This window comes from Nesoenas mayeri (assembly GCF_963082525.1).
Source record: "Nesoenas mayeri genome assembly, chromosome: 27".
NCBI classification, from domain to species: Eukaryota; Metazoa; Chordata; class Aves; order Columbiformes; family Columbidae; genus Nesoenas; species Nesoenas mayeri.
The window spans coordinates 2793682-2809824 of record NC_137555.1 but is presented as its reverse complement, the minus strand read 5'-3'; positions in this window follow the sequence as shown (position 1 = coordinate 2809824).

Here is a 16143-nt window from a genome sequence, read left to right as displayed (position 1 = left end):
CATCTGTTGCATGGGATGGAACCAGCTTGAGAGGCTGGGGTTGACCTGTCAAGAATTCGACTGGATGGAAAACACACAAATTGTGAAGATGCTTTTGGGGGTGTCAGCTTGACCTCAGTTTAATGGTAACTGGAGGGTCTTCTGCAGCGTTATGGTTTATTTTAAACCACGACGGAACAGAAGGCTTGAGCTTGGCTTTAAAGAAGGACAGAATTGTTTGCGCTGGCTGTGGCATTTCACAGCAACGGGAATAACCATTGGGAACTGTGTTGTTATTCTTGAAAGGATCTTTTTTTCCTCTCATTAGCTGTAGATAGAGTAGATTAACCCGGTTAAGCTGGAGCCAGTGTCTGAATAGCCCTTGTAATAGTGAAGGGGATGGTGTGGAAGTTAAATGAGTTTATTAGGAGAAGGTGGGAGCACTTAAAAGCAGTTAAATGTGCAATCTGCATTTGCTGGACAGATATTCCTGCTGGTGGTGGCGAGGAACAAAAAAGACCCCCAAAAATATAAGTAAAATACCTTTTTTCTTCCATATGCATGCATTTGCTTTCCTACTGTTGCCAAAATTAACACGTTTTGTTGTCAAGTCAATGCACGTTTTGCATCTGTTGGCTCTCAGTAAAATAGCGTCAGGCTGGAAATAAAAAATATAAAGGGGGGGGGGGGGGGGAAGTTTGATTAGTATCACATGGATGCAACTTGTACTTTGCAATTCCACTGCTATATAATAGAAACCTTTGTGCAAGATAGTCTGAAGTCTCTTCTGACTTATTGATGGAAAAACTCTATGAAGAGTAAATCAAGTATTTTGGAAGACTTTGAAATTTTGGTTGTGTTTTTTTGGAGCGTTTATCTTTTCCGCCTCTTTCTGTGTTGCGTTTTCCCTCTGTAACAGCTTTATTAGTGAATTTTGCAGCCAGATCTGGAATTCGCAACATGACCTGAGCCCAGCTGGTTTGAAGCTGTTGGGTACTTTGAGCTTCTTGTATTAATATAAGAGTTTAGACGTGAAGAAGCACTTGGGAAAGGTGGGAATTGCGTTGAAACCTGGTTTAAGAGCTTTTCTTCAGTGTGGTGACTAATTAAATCCCCTGAAGATGATTTGAAGTGGCGTGTGAGCCAGTACAGGTCAAATCAAGTGAGTAATGAATAAACAGGCTGATAAATTCTTCGAGAGGTACAACGCTCTTCATAGGATCCAACTTGTTGCCCTGAAGGCAATGGAACAAATGGAAAATAAATGGAAAATAGAGAAATTGATACTGGCAAGTTTAGGCTTCCGTTTTAATCTAGGGAACAAGATCTGTGGAAATTTCATCATTGAAAGTCTGCATGATATTGAAGGTTTATGGGATGGTTTATCCCATTTGCTGGAGGAAATGCTGGATGCTCCTGCTTGTGTGATGTGGTTACTTTATAATTCTTCACAGACTGAAAAAAACAATAAATTGTAAATTGTTTAGGCTCAAATATCCTTAAAATAACAAAAGATTGTGCATAAGCAAAGATTTAATGGATTATTACCCGAAATATTTTTATGCCTCACTCCCCAAGAACTGAAACGCTACCGTATGATTCAGCTTGCGGTACAGAAATCCAATATATTAGATACAACAGGCCTTTTGGTACGTTGGTTTACAACCCCTTAAAAAGGATACTGAAATAGCATATTTTTTGAAAACTGAGTATAATTAAAGTATTTCAGCTGGGCTGCCCAAGCACGGAGCCCCCTCAAGTCTTATGTTTCTGGGATCATCCAAAAAGTTCGCCTGAAACTTAAATGAGCTTGTAGGTAAACGCTTAATTAATGGGCTGTTTCTGTTCCATTTTTGGGTGTTGATCATTAACCTCTGTGGAGTCTGGACCCACATTGCTCAGAGTCCTGGAGCATCGATTCTCTTGCAACAAACCTCCTTTGAGGTGCGTGGGCTGGGATTGAGCATCTTTTCCAGTCCTGAGGCGGAGATGAGTCTTCCCTTGCATATTTTACACCATTTGTTGCTCGTCGGGATTCTTGGGGGAGTTTGGCTCTTGCACCGAAGTGTTGCCGGTTAGTTTGAATTGTGACTTTTCAACTTTATTCCACTTCAGGGACGGAAAAAAAGCAGATTCGCCGTATTTGTTTCTTCGGGAGGTGCTGCTTTCTTCCATGGCAGGTCAGGTATTGTATTTTCAAAAGCATTTTTGTTGGCGAACGCGCTTGGCGATCAAAATTGGGATGAGTTATTTTCTTTTCGGAGACCTGACCCCGCTGTCGCTTGCAATGGAAACGAAACCCCGGTGACTTGGCGGTGCAGCGGCATTTTAACAAAGCCATTTTGTGCCTTGCAGGTTGCACAAAAATGTCGGGGGGGCGTTAGGACTTTGCTTTTCCCTGTTTTGAAGCGGAGGGGTGAGGTGCAGGGGGTCTCGGTGCAGCCTTTAGCAGAATCCCATGTCAAAAATGGCTGAAAATCACAGGTTTGGATTAGACGTGATGGATGAAAAAGTTGGGGTTAACCTGCCACCTCCAACAGAGATAACGTGTGATAAACTGACTTTTTGAGCCTTTTTCAAGCCTTTGCAAAAGCTGTTGGGCTGGTGCCGCCTGATTTCCAGGAATACCGGGACCGCCCGCCGTGCTGAGGTCTCTTTGGGATCTGATGTTATTATTCATCACCTTTTGTTCTGCCGAGATGAATGAAGCTTCTCCAGCTCCCCCGCGTTTCGAGCCGCGTCTCCTTTCTCTCCCTTTCTTTCCTTGCCCTGTTTTCCCCCGTTTCTGACACTTTTCGGAGCTGCGGCTCCTCTGCACCTTTATTACAACAATTCCAATGCTGGCGATTTGCATGAAACTCTTTATTTTCCATCACATTAGAGAAATATCTTCTTTCGCCAGCCACTGTAAAAATAGTAGCGAGGGAATCCCGCTGATTCCACCTAAACCTTTGTTATTCATTTGTAGGATGCTGATGTGACGCCGTTCCTAATAACGGCTGAACCCAGAGGAATATATACCATTTAATCCTTGTTAAAAGCAGCAAAATTCTCAGTAGCTTTTGTTATTCTACGCACTAAGTCTGCTCCTACCCTTAGGAACTTCATATTTTTGGGTAAATATACAAACGCTATGTACTAAAAGCAGAAAATCAAGTAGCGACAGACAAAATTGGTCACACATCAAGCAATAACCCGGTGCTTTTTCTCCTGGAGAGAGAAGAACATAGAGGAGCGAGGAGGTGGCATCAAGGTTTCCTCTTTTGGGTATTTATCAAAGGACATTGGAAATTTGGATTTCGGTCAGCGCTGTTTTCTGTCCAGACACCTACTAAACGGATCCTTGCGTTCTATCAGGAAAACACATTGTTGTCGTTGCCGAAATGATTCTCAGCGATCAATATTATCTTTTCTGGGGGGAATAATAATAACGTTTCGTGACTGTCTGGAGTTCAAGTGATTTTCAGCGCTTATCTACACTTTGTTTTCTCTCATCCTGAAGTAAATTCATTCACTCTTTACTAGTGTACCAAATTGATCCATAAACATTTCATTACCAGTAAACATGTTGCTATTTCCATCTAGTATTTTATTTCTGTGATGTTAATTGCATCCACAGCCGAACGCAGGGACGGCAGATAATGAAACCAAAGCTGCTATTAACAGGCAAAGATTAGAAACCGTATTTTCTTCCTACTTTTTCTTAAATTCAAGTAGTTTTTCTGCATAGCGCAGCAATCTGCTGCATCACCAGCAAATGTAGCGTCATTTTGTTCCGCTGAGCAGCACAGCTCGGCCGTAGGAGGGAGAACTTCCATCCAGAGCAATGGGGTTTATTGGGTTTCCCTGTGGCAGACAAGAAGGAGCTTTGATCTCCCACCTCGGGCATGTGCCCGCACTACAAAGGTTTGTAGGAAGAGGCGCCATCGCTGCTATTTCTGCTGGATCTTCAAAGGGAAATCCTGTCCAGTTGAGCGTGTCCCTATGGGCGTCTGGTGGCTTTGCTGGAGGAGCAACCAGGAGGAGAAATTCTGCCTCTTTCAACTTGCTTCAGCTCCAACATCCCTCTCAGACCTGCAGCTCGGGAAGCTGGAAACTCATCCCAACAGCTCCGTGGAGGAGCTAAGACGGGTTTAGTAACCCATCCTGGGTCTATGTGTGCGCAAGGGAGGAGCCATGTTAATGTAGGCGGTTGGATAAAGCTCAACCCAGTCTTGAGCTCAGCTCAATTGAGACGCAGCATTCAGAATTAACCTCTGAGGATGCTGGGGGGTTGGGCAAGGCCTACGCAGGAAAAGGTGTTGGATAAGGAGAGGACTTGCTTGTCAGTGGGGTCCCAGAAGGACCTGATGTAGCAGAGGACAGGGAACAAGCTCGGTCGTGGTGTTGGGGGCTGGAGTTTTAAGTGCAGCCACCAGAGACGTGATACATGAGGAACTGGCTTTGCTGATGGCTTTGTAGATTGGAACCAGGGCTCTAACCAAAGGAGGACAACTTGGGAGCCATAGACGTACTGAGGCCTCGAGACATGAATGAATAACTCCCTTTAGAAAGCGCAATGGGGAGGGTGTTGAGTTCAGCTCGAGTAAAGTGTGATAAATCACCCTGGAAGTAACTACTGTATTAGGCATGACATTATTATTAAGCATATGTTTGGATCAGCAAATTCAAGAGGTAAAGGACAACGTGCATCCTTTTCAGCTGCATTTTCTATATGCTCACCATTAATGCTCCCTTTCTTTGTAGGTACTTGGCATTGTCCACATAAGAAATAGCAATTTGCATTATAGAACAGCAATGTCTGTTTTGATTAAGAGCAACACTTTCCCCTGCTATCCTGTTTCCATGAATATTTAAATTAATTAAGCCCAGCAAAGATTTTATTTCAGCTTAATGACTTATAAATGTGACTTCTTATGTCTGTGGAAATGAGTGAAATGCGACAGCCACAGCTCTTAATACACCTAATTACGGAATTGATGCGTTCCGAGAAGCTGGGGCAGCACTTTTCTCCTTAGAAGACATCACATTGCACGCGTGTCTTTCCTCTCTGCAATTGGATTTGCTCGGGCTTTTTGTTGGACAAATAATTAAACATATAGACCAACTTTCAAAACGGGATGAGAGCGAGAGCCTGGCTTGGGAAATCGTTGGATATGCTTGGAAAACCAGGCTCTTAAGGCTTCTCTGTTGTGATATTTGATTGAACAAAAGAACATAGACATAGTCATTGACTGCTTTGGAAGATCATACTTTCTTAGGCATATCTGAAACTCAGACACCCGTAACTTAGAAAAGCTGGTATTAATAGCTGGTAATGAGGATTAAATAGAGTCTATATTTAAACTAGTGGTCACATTGCATCAAAAGAACCGTATCTAAAATGAACTCAGTGATCCCATGGGGCAGGGGAGTGAAGCTGTCATACTCAGAACTGTTGAATGTTCCCAGGTCGTAGTAATATTCCACTTGTGTATTTTTCATTCTAATCCTGTTGAGTGTCAATAGGACAGATGCAGATTCTGTCTTAAGCAGATTGGTTTAAACTCCATTTAAATCCTGCTAAGAGTGCTAAATCGACACCTGAGTAGGTGAGTCAAGTGCTAACAGCCTCTTTCAGAACAAGCCGGAGATGTGTTGGGATTCTAATTTATTTCTTTATAACTCTTCTAATGGGATAAAATGTACAAGAGGAATATAAGTACGTGGATGACTAACAGAAAGGTGCCGGGGTATGGTTTTAAGTGAAGGCTGGATCCCCAAAGGTAAATGACCATTGAAATTAAGGATGTTCTCACCTGGTGGAACCCAGAGCGATGCTCAGCCGCTGAGCTTGTCTCAGGTTTGGATTCTCCCCCTATTTCTCTTACCAGTTGAGACAGACAGACAGACAATCCAGGGCAAGAAGCAAAAACACAACTTTGTATTATCTCCCACTTGCTTTCTGAAAATTAATATTCCATAATGAAGTGAACAATTTGAAACCAAAGAATTTGCCTTGACACGAGGCAGAAGAACTTGGGCTCGGTACGAGCGCTGGCGTTTGCTGGGATGAACTGGGATAAACTGGTGCGTATTAAATAATGGGACACCTCAGTGTCATTTGTAGAGACAATGACAAAATATGGATAACCCCCCAAAATTGTTCTTGGAGTAAAATAGATTTGCATTTCTTTGCGAATGGATGGATTAGGAAATAAGTCTTCACAAGCGTTTACAGTATAAAAATTAGAACTTGATATTTTGCCCATAAAATCTTTTCAAGAGGCTGAGTCTTTGGTTCTTACAAATTCTTTATGGTCTCTGTAGGTCGTATGTGCAGAATCCTGTCAGGTGTGTCAGTGAAGAGCTGAAATACTTCCTTTTCCTTCTTTTTTTAATAAGGTATCTCTCTCTTTTTTGGCTTAAAGGTACGAGGAAGATGAAAAAGTGAAATATTAGAAGCCTTTGTATGGAGAACTGTCTAATGAGGCAGCTTTATCTGCACCACTGAGCAGATTGGGCTATGAATCTAGGTTGAAAAAGCCTAAAATATGTCATTATTGCTAATCTAGTGTATTTGATCTAGCCAAGAATCTTAATCTTCAGGTATCTTACAAGGACTGAGACGGATTGATACAGCGATTTGTCGAGTCTGAACTCTCTCTGTTGTGCTGCTATGGTGATGATCTCTGAGCTGGCAAGTTCAATTAGCTTACTGAAGTTGTCTTCTAGAAATGCAGCAGAAAATGCCTTGAAGCTCCTATAGATTTTGTGCTAATCTTAAAGGAGTGCCTTAGATTATAATGAAACAAATGAAGGCTCTAAGAATATTTTTCATATTTTAAATTAATTTTATTGCCAGCAGGGAACGCCGCGCCTGAGACTTTGTAGATTTAAGATTATCTTGACATGTTTTTAATTGCATTTTGTGAGATGTTTCCTGTAAGAGCGGGTGGAGGAAAGGTGAGCAAATGGGATTTTTAGCTGCTATCGGGGAGATTTATGTAGAGGGGGTGATTTTTGGAGCCCTGTTGTTGGTTTAAAGAATAAAGGGGAAAATAAGAGGTACATGGGAGCTGGGCTGGAGGGGACAGGAACATCTTTTCCTAAACACGTTCCAACTCAGTGTCCCATTTAAGCATCCTTAGGGTACCATCATCGCACCTTAAGGTATCTGGGCTGTGTTACGAGGGAGGGGATTCTCTACCAATGTCAATAGTAGATTTATTTGGTTTTCCCTGTTCTCTGGAGGACCTAAAAACAATGCAGAAAATACATTGTTTGAGGTCAAAAAATACAGTGTTTGAGGTTGAAATAATTATTTTTTTTTATTTGGGGGTATTTCTCTAGTTCTGTTGACAGCCTGGATTGCGCGTTTGGCTGCCCGAGCTCTATTGCTAAACTGAGGGAGTGCGGTCTGGATGAGCGGGGAGTGAGGTGACTGTGAACTGGCTGAAGGGAAGAAGCCAGAGAGTCGTGGTCAATGGGCAGAGTCCAGTTGGGGCCTGGATCCAGTGCAGTGCCTCAGGGGCAGTGCTGGGGCCGGGATTATTCTATATATTAATCAATGATTTGGACGAGGGAATAGAGTGTACCAGGAAGCCAATGGTACCTGGGGTGGGTTAGAAGGGGGTGGTCAGTAGGTCAGAGAGGTTCTCCTGCCCCTCTGCTCTGCCCTGGGGAGACCACACCTGGAATCTTGTGTCCAGTTGTGGCCCCTCAGTTCCAGCAGGACAGGGAACTGCTGCAGAGAGTCCAGCGCAGGGCAACAAAGATGCTGAAGGGAGTGGAGCATCTCCCGGGTGAGGAAAGGCTGAGGGAGCTGGGGCTCTGGAGCTGGACAAGAGGACACTGAGGGGGGACTCATTCATGTTTCCAGATATCTAAAGGGGGAGTGTCAGGAGGATGGAGCCAGGCTCTTCTCGGTGACAGCCAGTGATAGGACAAGGGGTAATGGGTTCAAACTGGAACACAGGAGGTTCCACTTAAATTTGCGAAGAAACTTGTTCCTGGTGAGGGTGGCAGAGCCTGGCCCAGGCTGCCCAGGGGGGTTGTGGAGTCTCCTTCTGTGCAGACATTCCAACCCGCCTGGACACCTTCCTGTGTAACCTCATCTGGGTGTTCCTGCTCCATGGGGGGATTGCACTGGGTGAGCTTTCCAGGGCCCTTTAACCCCTGACATTCTGGGATTCTGTGATTTTAATCTCTTTTAAAGGAGTTATATCTTAGTTCCTCTCTTTGCTCCCCAAGTATCAGATATTTGCTCCGTACCAGAGAAAACGCGTATTCCCCAGAGCAAGGTGCTGTGCAAACTCATCAGCTTGGCCATTTACATTATTGCCTTCGTACACGAGTTCTTTCCAAGCAGCTTGTGTATTATCCGAAGCTCTTGTTCTGTTCATTAGCCCTGTCAAAGGAGAGTGGATGGGCACAATTACCGGGGAGTTCTGGACTGGTGAAGTGGATAATGAAAAGTGCTACTGACACAGCCTTTGCATGCCATTAAAAAAAATTAAGATAATGACTCAAAAGCCGGAGTTTCACCTGTACTGTGGGCAGCAGCTCTTTGTTCTGTGCTTTCCTGAGCACCCACGTCACAGGCTGTTCCAATATCCTCTTTTTTACAGCAAAAAATACCCTGTTTGCAGTCATAAAATTAAGTACCCTCGAGGGAAACTTTCCTCCCGGCATCAATTAATTAGAGGCTGTTTCTTGAAGTAAGACGGGGGAGTTTATGATTTCAAAAATGAGGTTGTTTGGGGCTGGAGTTTTATATGCATCAATTCTGGGTAGTTTTTTAGCCCTATTTGTGACCTTGGCTCAACTCTCCTCTTGAAATGATAACCTCAAGCAGTGATATTTGCTGTGGTTTAGTGTCGTATGCAAGTGCCTGGGGTATTTTAAAGCAAATCACATTTATCCGAAGGTACAGGCGATTTCTCAGCCACTTCATAAAGTTCTTAACAGCCTGGACCCGCCGCACTCAGCAGGGAAGGTTTGAAACACTCCATACCTGCTTTCAATTTTACCCGTTAAATGAAAGAAAATGAAAGGGTTTATTTCCCAAGCAAACTACTCAGTGCTTTATGTAGGGAAACCATTTATTTTTTAATGATGCTAAAAATTTGCAGCTTATGTAGTAGCCCGGTGGATGAATTCCACTCTTGGAGCATTAAAAATGGAACGAGCGTTGGGAAGTGATTTGGTCCCGGGTTAATGGCACCTTTGCTGTTGACTTGTGCGGAAATGGATGCAATCGTGTAGGTAATAAAGTAAAAATCACAAAGTCCGCTAGGAAACCAAAGGTTGCCTCCAAATTGATAGAACATATCTAATGTATTTAATTTACACCGAGAATTTGATTGTAGACCAAGACTTTTTTCCCCCTCCACCTTTAAAAACTCAACAGAGTTCTTCATTAAACCCTACGAGGAGGTTTGAAACACTTAAAAATGCGTGATTAATTTCTTGGCTGTTCTGTAGGGCTTTTAGTGAATTGTTCATCCTTGACAAGGGTGTCCTGGGAGACTTGGGCCAGAATTGCTCAGAAAATGCCATATTCTGGGCTGTTCTATGCTGTGTATCCCCTCGCTATGAAACGCTGCTCTGAGAACGATGAGGGGGGAATATTGCACAGGAGGTGTTGCACCACAAACATCTTTTCACTGCTAATGTGATTAAGCTCATTTTGTAATAACCGATGAAGATCCATCGCAAACTACCGAATCCTGAAAATCAGCAAGTCTATGGATTCATCTGACCAAAAAACTTACTGCAAAACGTAAGTATCTACACTGTGAACAAATGAAGGCAAAACACATTTCGCTTCTTCCCACTCGCTCAATAAGATTGTTGCCCATTTCTCCCGACCTGCAGCCGTGTTCTTCCTGAAAATCAGATTTATAATGTCTCCTAGGAGGTCCGTAGGGCTTGTTCTGTCCCTACCAGCGCTCTCCTCATTTTCAGTCCAAGGCAGAAAGGAAAGAAGCAGTATTTTCAGTAGGGCTGGGTTCTTACAGCTCACTTGCTCTATGTGTGTGTGTGTATATATATACACATATATATACATATATATATATACATATATATATATATCCCAACTTCTTTGTCTCAGTCAGTCAAACACACCACTACGCACCTGCTTGAAGCGAGTCCACTTTATAAACTCATATAGCAGTGATATGAAAGAACGTATTGGGGATGCAGTAACGGACCTGATATTTAATAAAATAGCTTATTTTATTTTCGACGCTTTGCAGAGACCTCCCACGTGGTTCCTCCGCAGCGTGTGCCTTGCGTACACAAGGCTTTATGCAATGTTATCTTAGTTTCTGCAAAGGAAACGCCGGCTTGGATCGGAACACTCGAGCCGAAGAGATGGCGACTGGTTTATAAGCATTTTTAACTCAGTATGAACGCTCGTGTCTCTCCTCATCTCATGGATCATTCAGAAGAGCTGAAGATCTTTCTGTGGAGTCATCAGGGGCTGCAGGTCCTCAAACCTGCAAATTCAGGTGCCAAATTTGCTGGGGGGGTCTTTTTGCACATACCGCCCTTTGTTCGTAGCTCCTTGGTTCTATCCCAGAGATCACACCCGGCTTCTAATAAACGGTATTTATTCTGCTTTGCTCCGGTGGATGCTTGTGAAGTGTCTTCTCCAAGTGCCGTAGCTCAGAGGGATGTCACTTGAACAGCTCTTAAAATTAGGTCTGTCTGGGAGAGAATCATTTAAATTCCACAGTTAAAGCTCCTGGTGATTGAGAACAAATGAAACTGCTTGAAGGCTTCAGAAACGTGTTAATGGCTGGAAACAAGAGGGTCAGGGACTTGCTGGGGATAGTTTAAAACCCACCTGTCCCCATTACTCACTCTTTAAGTGATAACTTAGTTGCGCTGGGGTAGTTAAACATACATTGTTAATACCTGATGAAATTTAACAAGGGAAAGTGTAGAGTCCTGCATCTGGGCAGGAACAAGCCCAGGTTCCAGTATAGGTTGGGAAATTACATATTAGAGAGCAGTGTAGGGGAAAGGGACCTGAGGGTCCTGGGGACAGCAGGGTGACCATGAGCCAGCACTGGGCCCTTGTGGCCAGGAAGCCAATGGGACCTGGGGTGGGTTAGAAGGGGGTGGTCAGTAGGTCAGAGAGGTTCTCCTGCCCCTCTGCTCTGCCCTGGGGAGACCACACCTGGAATCTTGTGTCCAGTTGTGGCCCCTCAGTTCCAGCAGGACAGGGAACTGCTGCAGAGAGTCCAGCGCAGGGCAACAAAGATGCTGAAGGGAGTGGAGCATCTCCCGGGTGAGGAAAGGCTGAGGGAGCTGGGGCTCTGGAGCTGGACAAGAGGACACTGAGGGGGGACTCATTCATGTTTCCAGATATCTAAAGGGGGAGTGTCAGGAGGATGGAGCCAGGCTCTTCTGGTGACAGCCAGTGATAGGACAAGGGGTAATGGGTTCAAACTGGAACACAAGAGGTTCCACTTGAGTTTGAGAAGAAACTTGTTCCCGGTGAGGGTGTCAGAGCCTGGCCCAGGCTGCCCAGGGGGTTGTGGAGTCTCCTTCTGTGCAGACATTCCAACCCGCCTGGACACCTTCCTGTGTAACCTCATCCGGGTGTTCCTGCTCCATGGGGGGATTGCACTGGATGAGCTTTCCAGGTCCCTTCCAATCCCAAACATACTGTGATGTATGTATATATATGTTGGGAATTGGCATCTTAAGCAGTATTTTTATCTTCATTTATACATTTTATTGTTTTTATATTTTGCATGGTAAGTCATATACATATTTGTAAAGAGGGCTATAAATTTATTCAGAATGACATTAGAGTTTGAATCCCCAGCTGATTTCTCACTTCCTCCCCAAATTCCCAGAGCTATTAGTTTATTTACAAGGCTGATGAATGCCCTATTTTTTTCCTTATCCTTTGTGAATAGTAGCATGTTACTATTTTTTTTAATTAGCACTTTACCTCCAAGTCTGTTAATAGTATATTTAATAGCATCTAACTAGTAACTAATTAGAAGAATAACTCGGAGCTGTTAGTGTAGGAATAATAATTAATATCATTATTTCATTGCCGTGGTGTTTGTCCATTGCCCACCTTGAGCAGCACTAACATGAAGGGAACCCAGGGAGTAGGAGCATTTCTACAGAGCTTTCAGCAGGTGATTTGTGGTTATTTGAGGTTATTTGAGGCTGTTATTTGTGCGCGGTCGCTCACCTCTAATGCCACAACATGCAGAGCAGATACTGGGGTTCGCGAAGGTTTGTCAAACTGGAAAGAAATGTCTTTCCCCTGAGAATGGTTTGAGGGATTGTGAGATGTGCATATATAGAATAATATACTCATCAGAAAATAATCGTAACGCGATAGATTTGACATTCAAAGTCTAAGAGAATAAAAAGGGATTTCGATTAATGTGACGTAGCACTTTTAGTGCCTGGAAGCTAGCAGGAGCAATAAAGAACTTCAGGGATTTTAATCTTGTTTGTCAAGTAATTTATCACAGTTGTTTTCCTGAATCTCAGAGATAATCAGCAAATGGAGACTGGATTAAATATGAGCCTGCTCTGTTGAACTGTGTCTCGTAGCACAGCATGTCAGGTTTAAACTGGGCACGACGCGATGTGAACGGTGTGTTTGGAAGTGCGGTGCCTTCTAATAATTCTGTTAACGAGCATGTTTGCATGTGTTTCAGCTCTCCCCTGGGCTATGGGGTGGATAGATGGAGAAACAAGCCCTTGCTTTGACATCTGGATGCCCGTGTGGGCTTCTGCAAAGCTTGAGGTTTCTGGATGCAGGTGCTGCTAATTCAGGTGGTCATTACAGAGCAATCACTGCCTTTCTGCAACAGGCACTGGAACTGGTTTCTGTTATTAAGCTTTGCTTGAGAAACTAATGATTTTGCTTGCAAGGTTCTTTTACCCTTTTCATTAATTGGAAGAAGATTTGTGGGACTGCACGTTGCATTTCAGGTTCTTCGGAGCAAAACCTCTACGTGACTTGTTAATACCATGCGCAGTTCTGAAGACACTTATCTCGCTGCTATAATCAATCGTCACCTTATAAAGGCTCATTGTTCTGGTAATGGGGAACCTGAACCCCAAGGTGACCGTGGTTCTGTGTGCGGGTCGGGCCGCGAGGAAACGGCTTCAGGTTGTAACAGGGGAGGTTGAAGTTGGAAATTTGGGATAATTTCATCCCCAAAGGGCTGTGGGGCATTGGAATAGGCTGTCCAGGGCAGTGCTGGAGTCACCACCCATCCATGGGTTGGACAGAGATGAGGTTCTCAGAGGTGTTTTTAGCGGTGGACTTGGCAGTGCTGGGTTAACAGTTGGATTTGTTGATTTGCAAGGTCTTTTCCAACTCTAACTGTGTGTAGGGATGTGGCCGAACACCCGGACTAAGTACAGACACTTGTGCTTGAGTTAAAACCGGTAGGGATGAATTTTAAATCAGTACTTGAAGTACTTGCTTCCTTGAATCGGGACCAGATATTGGATTTGGTGGAGAGCGCTCATGCTCGGCCAAAGCACCGAGATCTGTCTCCATTAGCGTGTTCTCTGCTTTTCAGTTCAGGGTGCCTTTGGCTTCTGTGTCAGCTGTATTTTATCACCTTAAAATGCTGTGTAATGCTGCATCAATAAATTCTGTATTAGTGAAATCTGCAAAGAAGCAACAGCCTTATCTTAATTAAGCAAAATATATGACTCCTGCCACAGACTGTACCAGGAGCCAGTCAGCCTTGTCACAGTCACTTTTTTCCTTGATACTCCTTTAGGTTTAAGGATTTTTGCTGTAGAAATTGGTTTTAGGGAAGAAAAGTGTGCATCATAGAAGAAAGACAAGTGGCAGGGACAGAAGGGAAGCCAGCTATATTAGTTGATAAAGTGATACCTCGCATGCTCTCTCCTCTTCAAGCCCCTTCTGTACCTTTGAAATACAGACTGATGCTCAAGATGTAACCCTGTTGTCTTCCATCCACCTCCTGGCCACATCTGGTATCTAAAAAGAGATCTGCTACTGGCTTGGACTGTTAATTTTCCAAAGAACTTCAAGTGGCTTAGATCCTATGGATCCATTTTCCTACAGGTTGGTTTTGTTTGAGCTCTGGGTTTGTTCTCTTGGCCCAAAACACGCAGTCTGGTGCTGTATGAAGCTGAGGTGGGTACCTTGAAAACAAGGGCTGTAAAACCACATTCCGCTCTGCCCCTCGCTGTGTCGCTGGAGCTCTGATCGCGCTGCCTTAGCTCCATGTTTGCCAAGCTGATGTTACTCCGCATCTCCAAAACTCAAAGAAATGCATTTTAAGAGAATTTCTGCTTTGTTTTGGCTTTTCAGAAGCACTTGGCTTGCTTTGCTAAGAGCCGCTGCCACGTTCCGCTGCATCCGTGGCTGGTTTGATTTGGAGATGACCGACCTTTATTTGTATATAATCAGGAAAGCACTTCTCTGGTTATACCGAACGAAAGGCAGCGTATAAACACTCTGTACCCACCTGGGATCATAACTCTGCAGAGAGGGACTGCACGGGCGGCGTTTTGTGTGGCTTCCTTCCCTCCATCGCTTGATTTACAGTCGCTGCTTTGCCTGCGCCTATCGCTCTTTAACCTCTTGATTTACACAGGGAGGTTAAACCACTCTGGCTTTAGGTAGGTAAGCGAACACGCTTCTAAATCAGCTGCAGCGCCCCATTTCAGCCCTGACCATTTAAAGTCCAGTTAGCATCTTTGATTGCTTCCTTGCCTAAAGGCAAAGGTGGCAGCTGCTTTTCTGGTTCCGCTCGCTGAGTTTAACTCTTTGAGGTGAATTCCTGGCTGTTTCTCCATCCCCTAAACACACTAAGATCCATCGATAGGTGACGTAAAGCCAACCAGACTCGCTCGTTCGGTCACCAGTTGCAATTCAGCACATCTGTGAAGCGGGAGCAGCTCTTCCCCGCTGCAAGAGGTTTGTTGAAGACAATCTGCTCCCAGCTTTTCTTTCTGCTCCAAAGCGCGGCTTTGCAGAGCACGCAGGTGTTTAATTCCGCGCTCTCCCAAAGGAACGGGCCGCGTCGCCACCGAGCTTTTCCTGTTGCTTTTCTGCACCGTTTCTGCTCCGTGGGAATTGATGCTGCTTAGTGCCAGAAGGAGAAAGGCAACAGGGAGTAGGGATGGTTTATTAGCTCATCGAGAAAGAATTCTGGGGCTGGTTATCACCGATGATAAGGTTCTCAAACAAAAAGCTGGTATTAATGCACGTGGTGAATGCAGAAGAGGAGCTGGGAAGCCTTAGAGCTGGTGGGAGGAAATGGAATAAGTACAAGGAATGTTTAATTCTAAGGTTTAATCAAGGTTTTTGGAAATATATCACTAGCAGAACTACACTGAGGATTTTATATAATGTGTGCAAGAATGTATTTTAGAGGATCTGCAAGACCTGAGTCGGCAATGAGACAGTAGGAGAAAAGAATCCCGCTTTCTTAATGAAAATTTAGATCAACTCTTCCCCATATCAGGCTCTTGGGCATCCACAGCAGCCTAATTCCCAGCAGAGCTTACACTGGGAGTCAGTTTAATACTGGTTTGTAAATAGGGGGAAAATGAGGCTCCTTGATCTTTATAAAACAAGGAGTTTAGTGGTGGAACAGTGTTCATTCCTCCTCCTCCCAACTCCTACGGACAATCAAATGCTATTACTCACGGCTGCTTTCTGAGATCAGAGAGGTACAGATGGTATCGTATTGTTTGGAGATACCACAAATAAGCGGTGATGAAAGTGCTTTGTTACCAGTGATTTCTAGCTCACTTCTGCTTTTAAATATGTTTATTCAGTGAAGGAGAAAGAAACCATGGGGCTTTTTCATTTTAATTTAGAAACTTCAGTGGCTCTCTGCTGTTGCCGTTTAGAACTTAGTTAAGGTCAGAAAAACGATGCTATGGAAAAATAAATGACCTGGAGAGCGCCATAAATTTTGCTCTCTCCAAGACTCCGGGATCACGTTTTCTCTGCTCACAGATCCAAAAGATGTCTGTGCAGATTGCCCGGGAGATGGGAAATGGTGTTGGGAATGGTTCTTCCAGCCTTTCTTTGGGTCCGTGCCGATTTTCTGCGCTGGGGACCGGCCGAATTGCTATGGCAGTCAGACCCGAACATTGATGGACCATCGCCTTGCATCCTATATCTAACAGCAACGA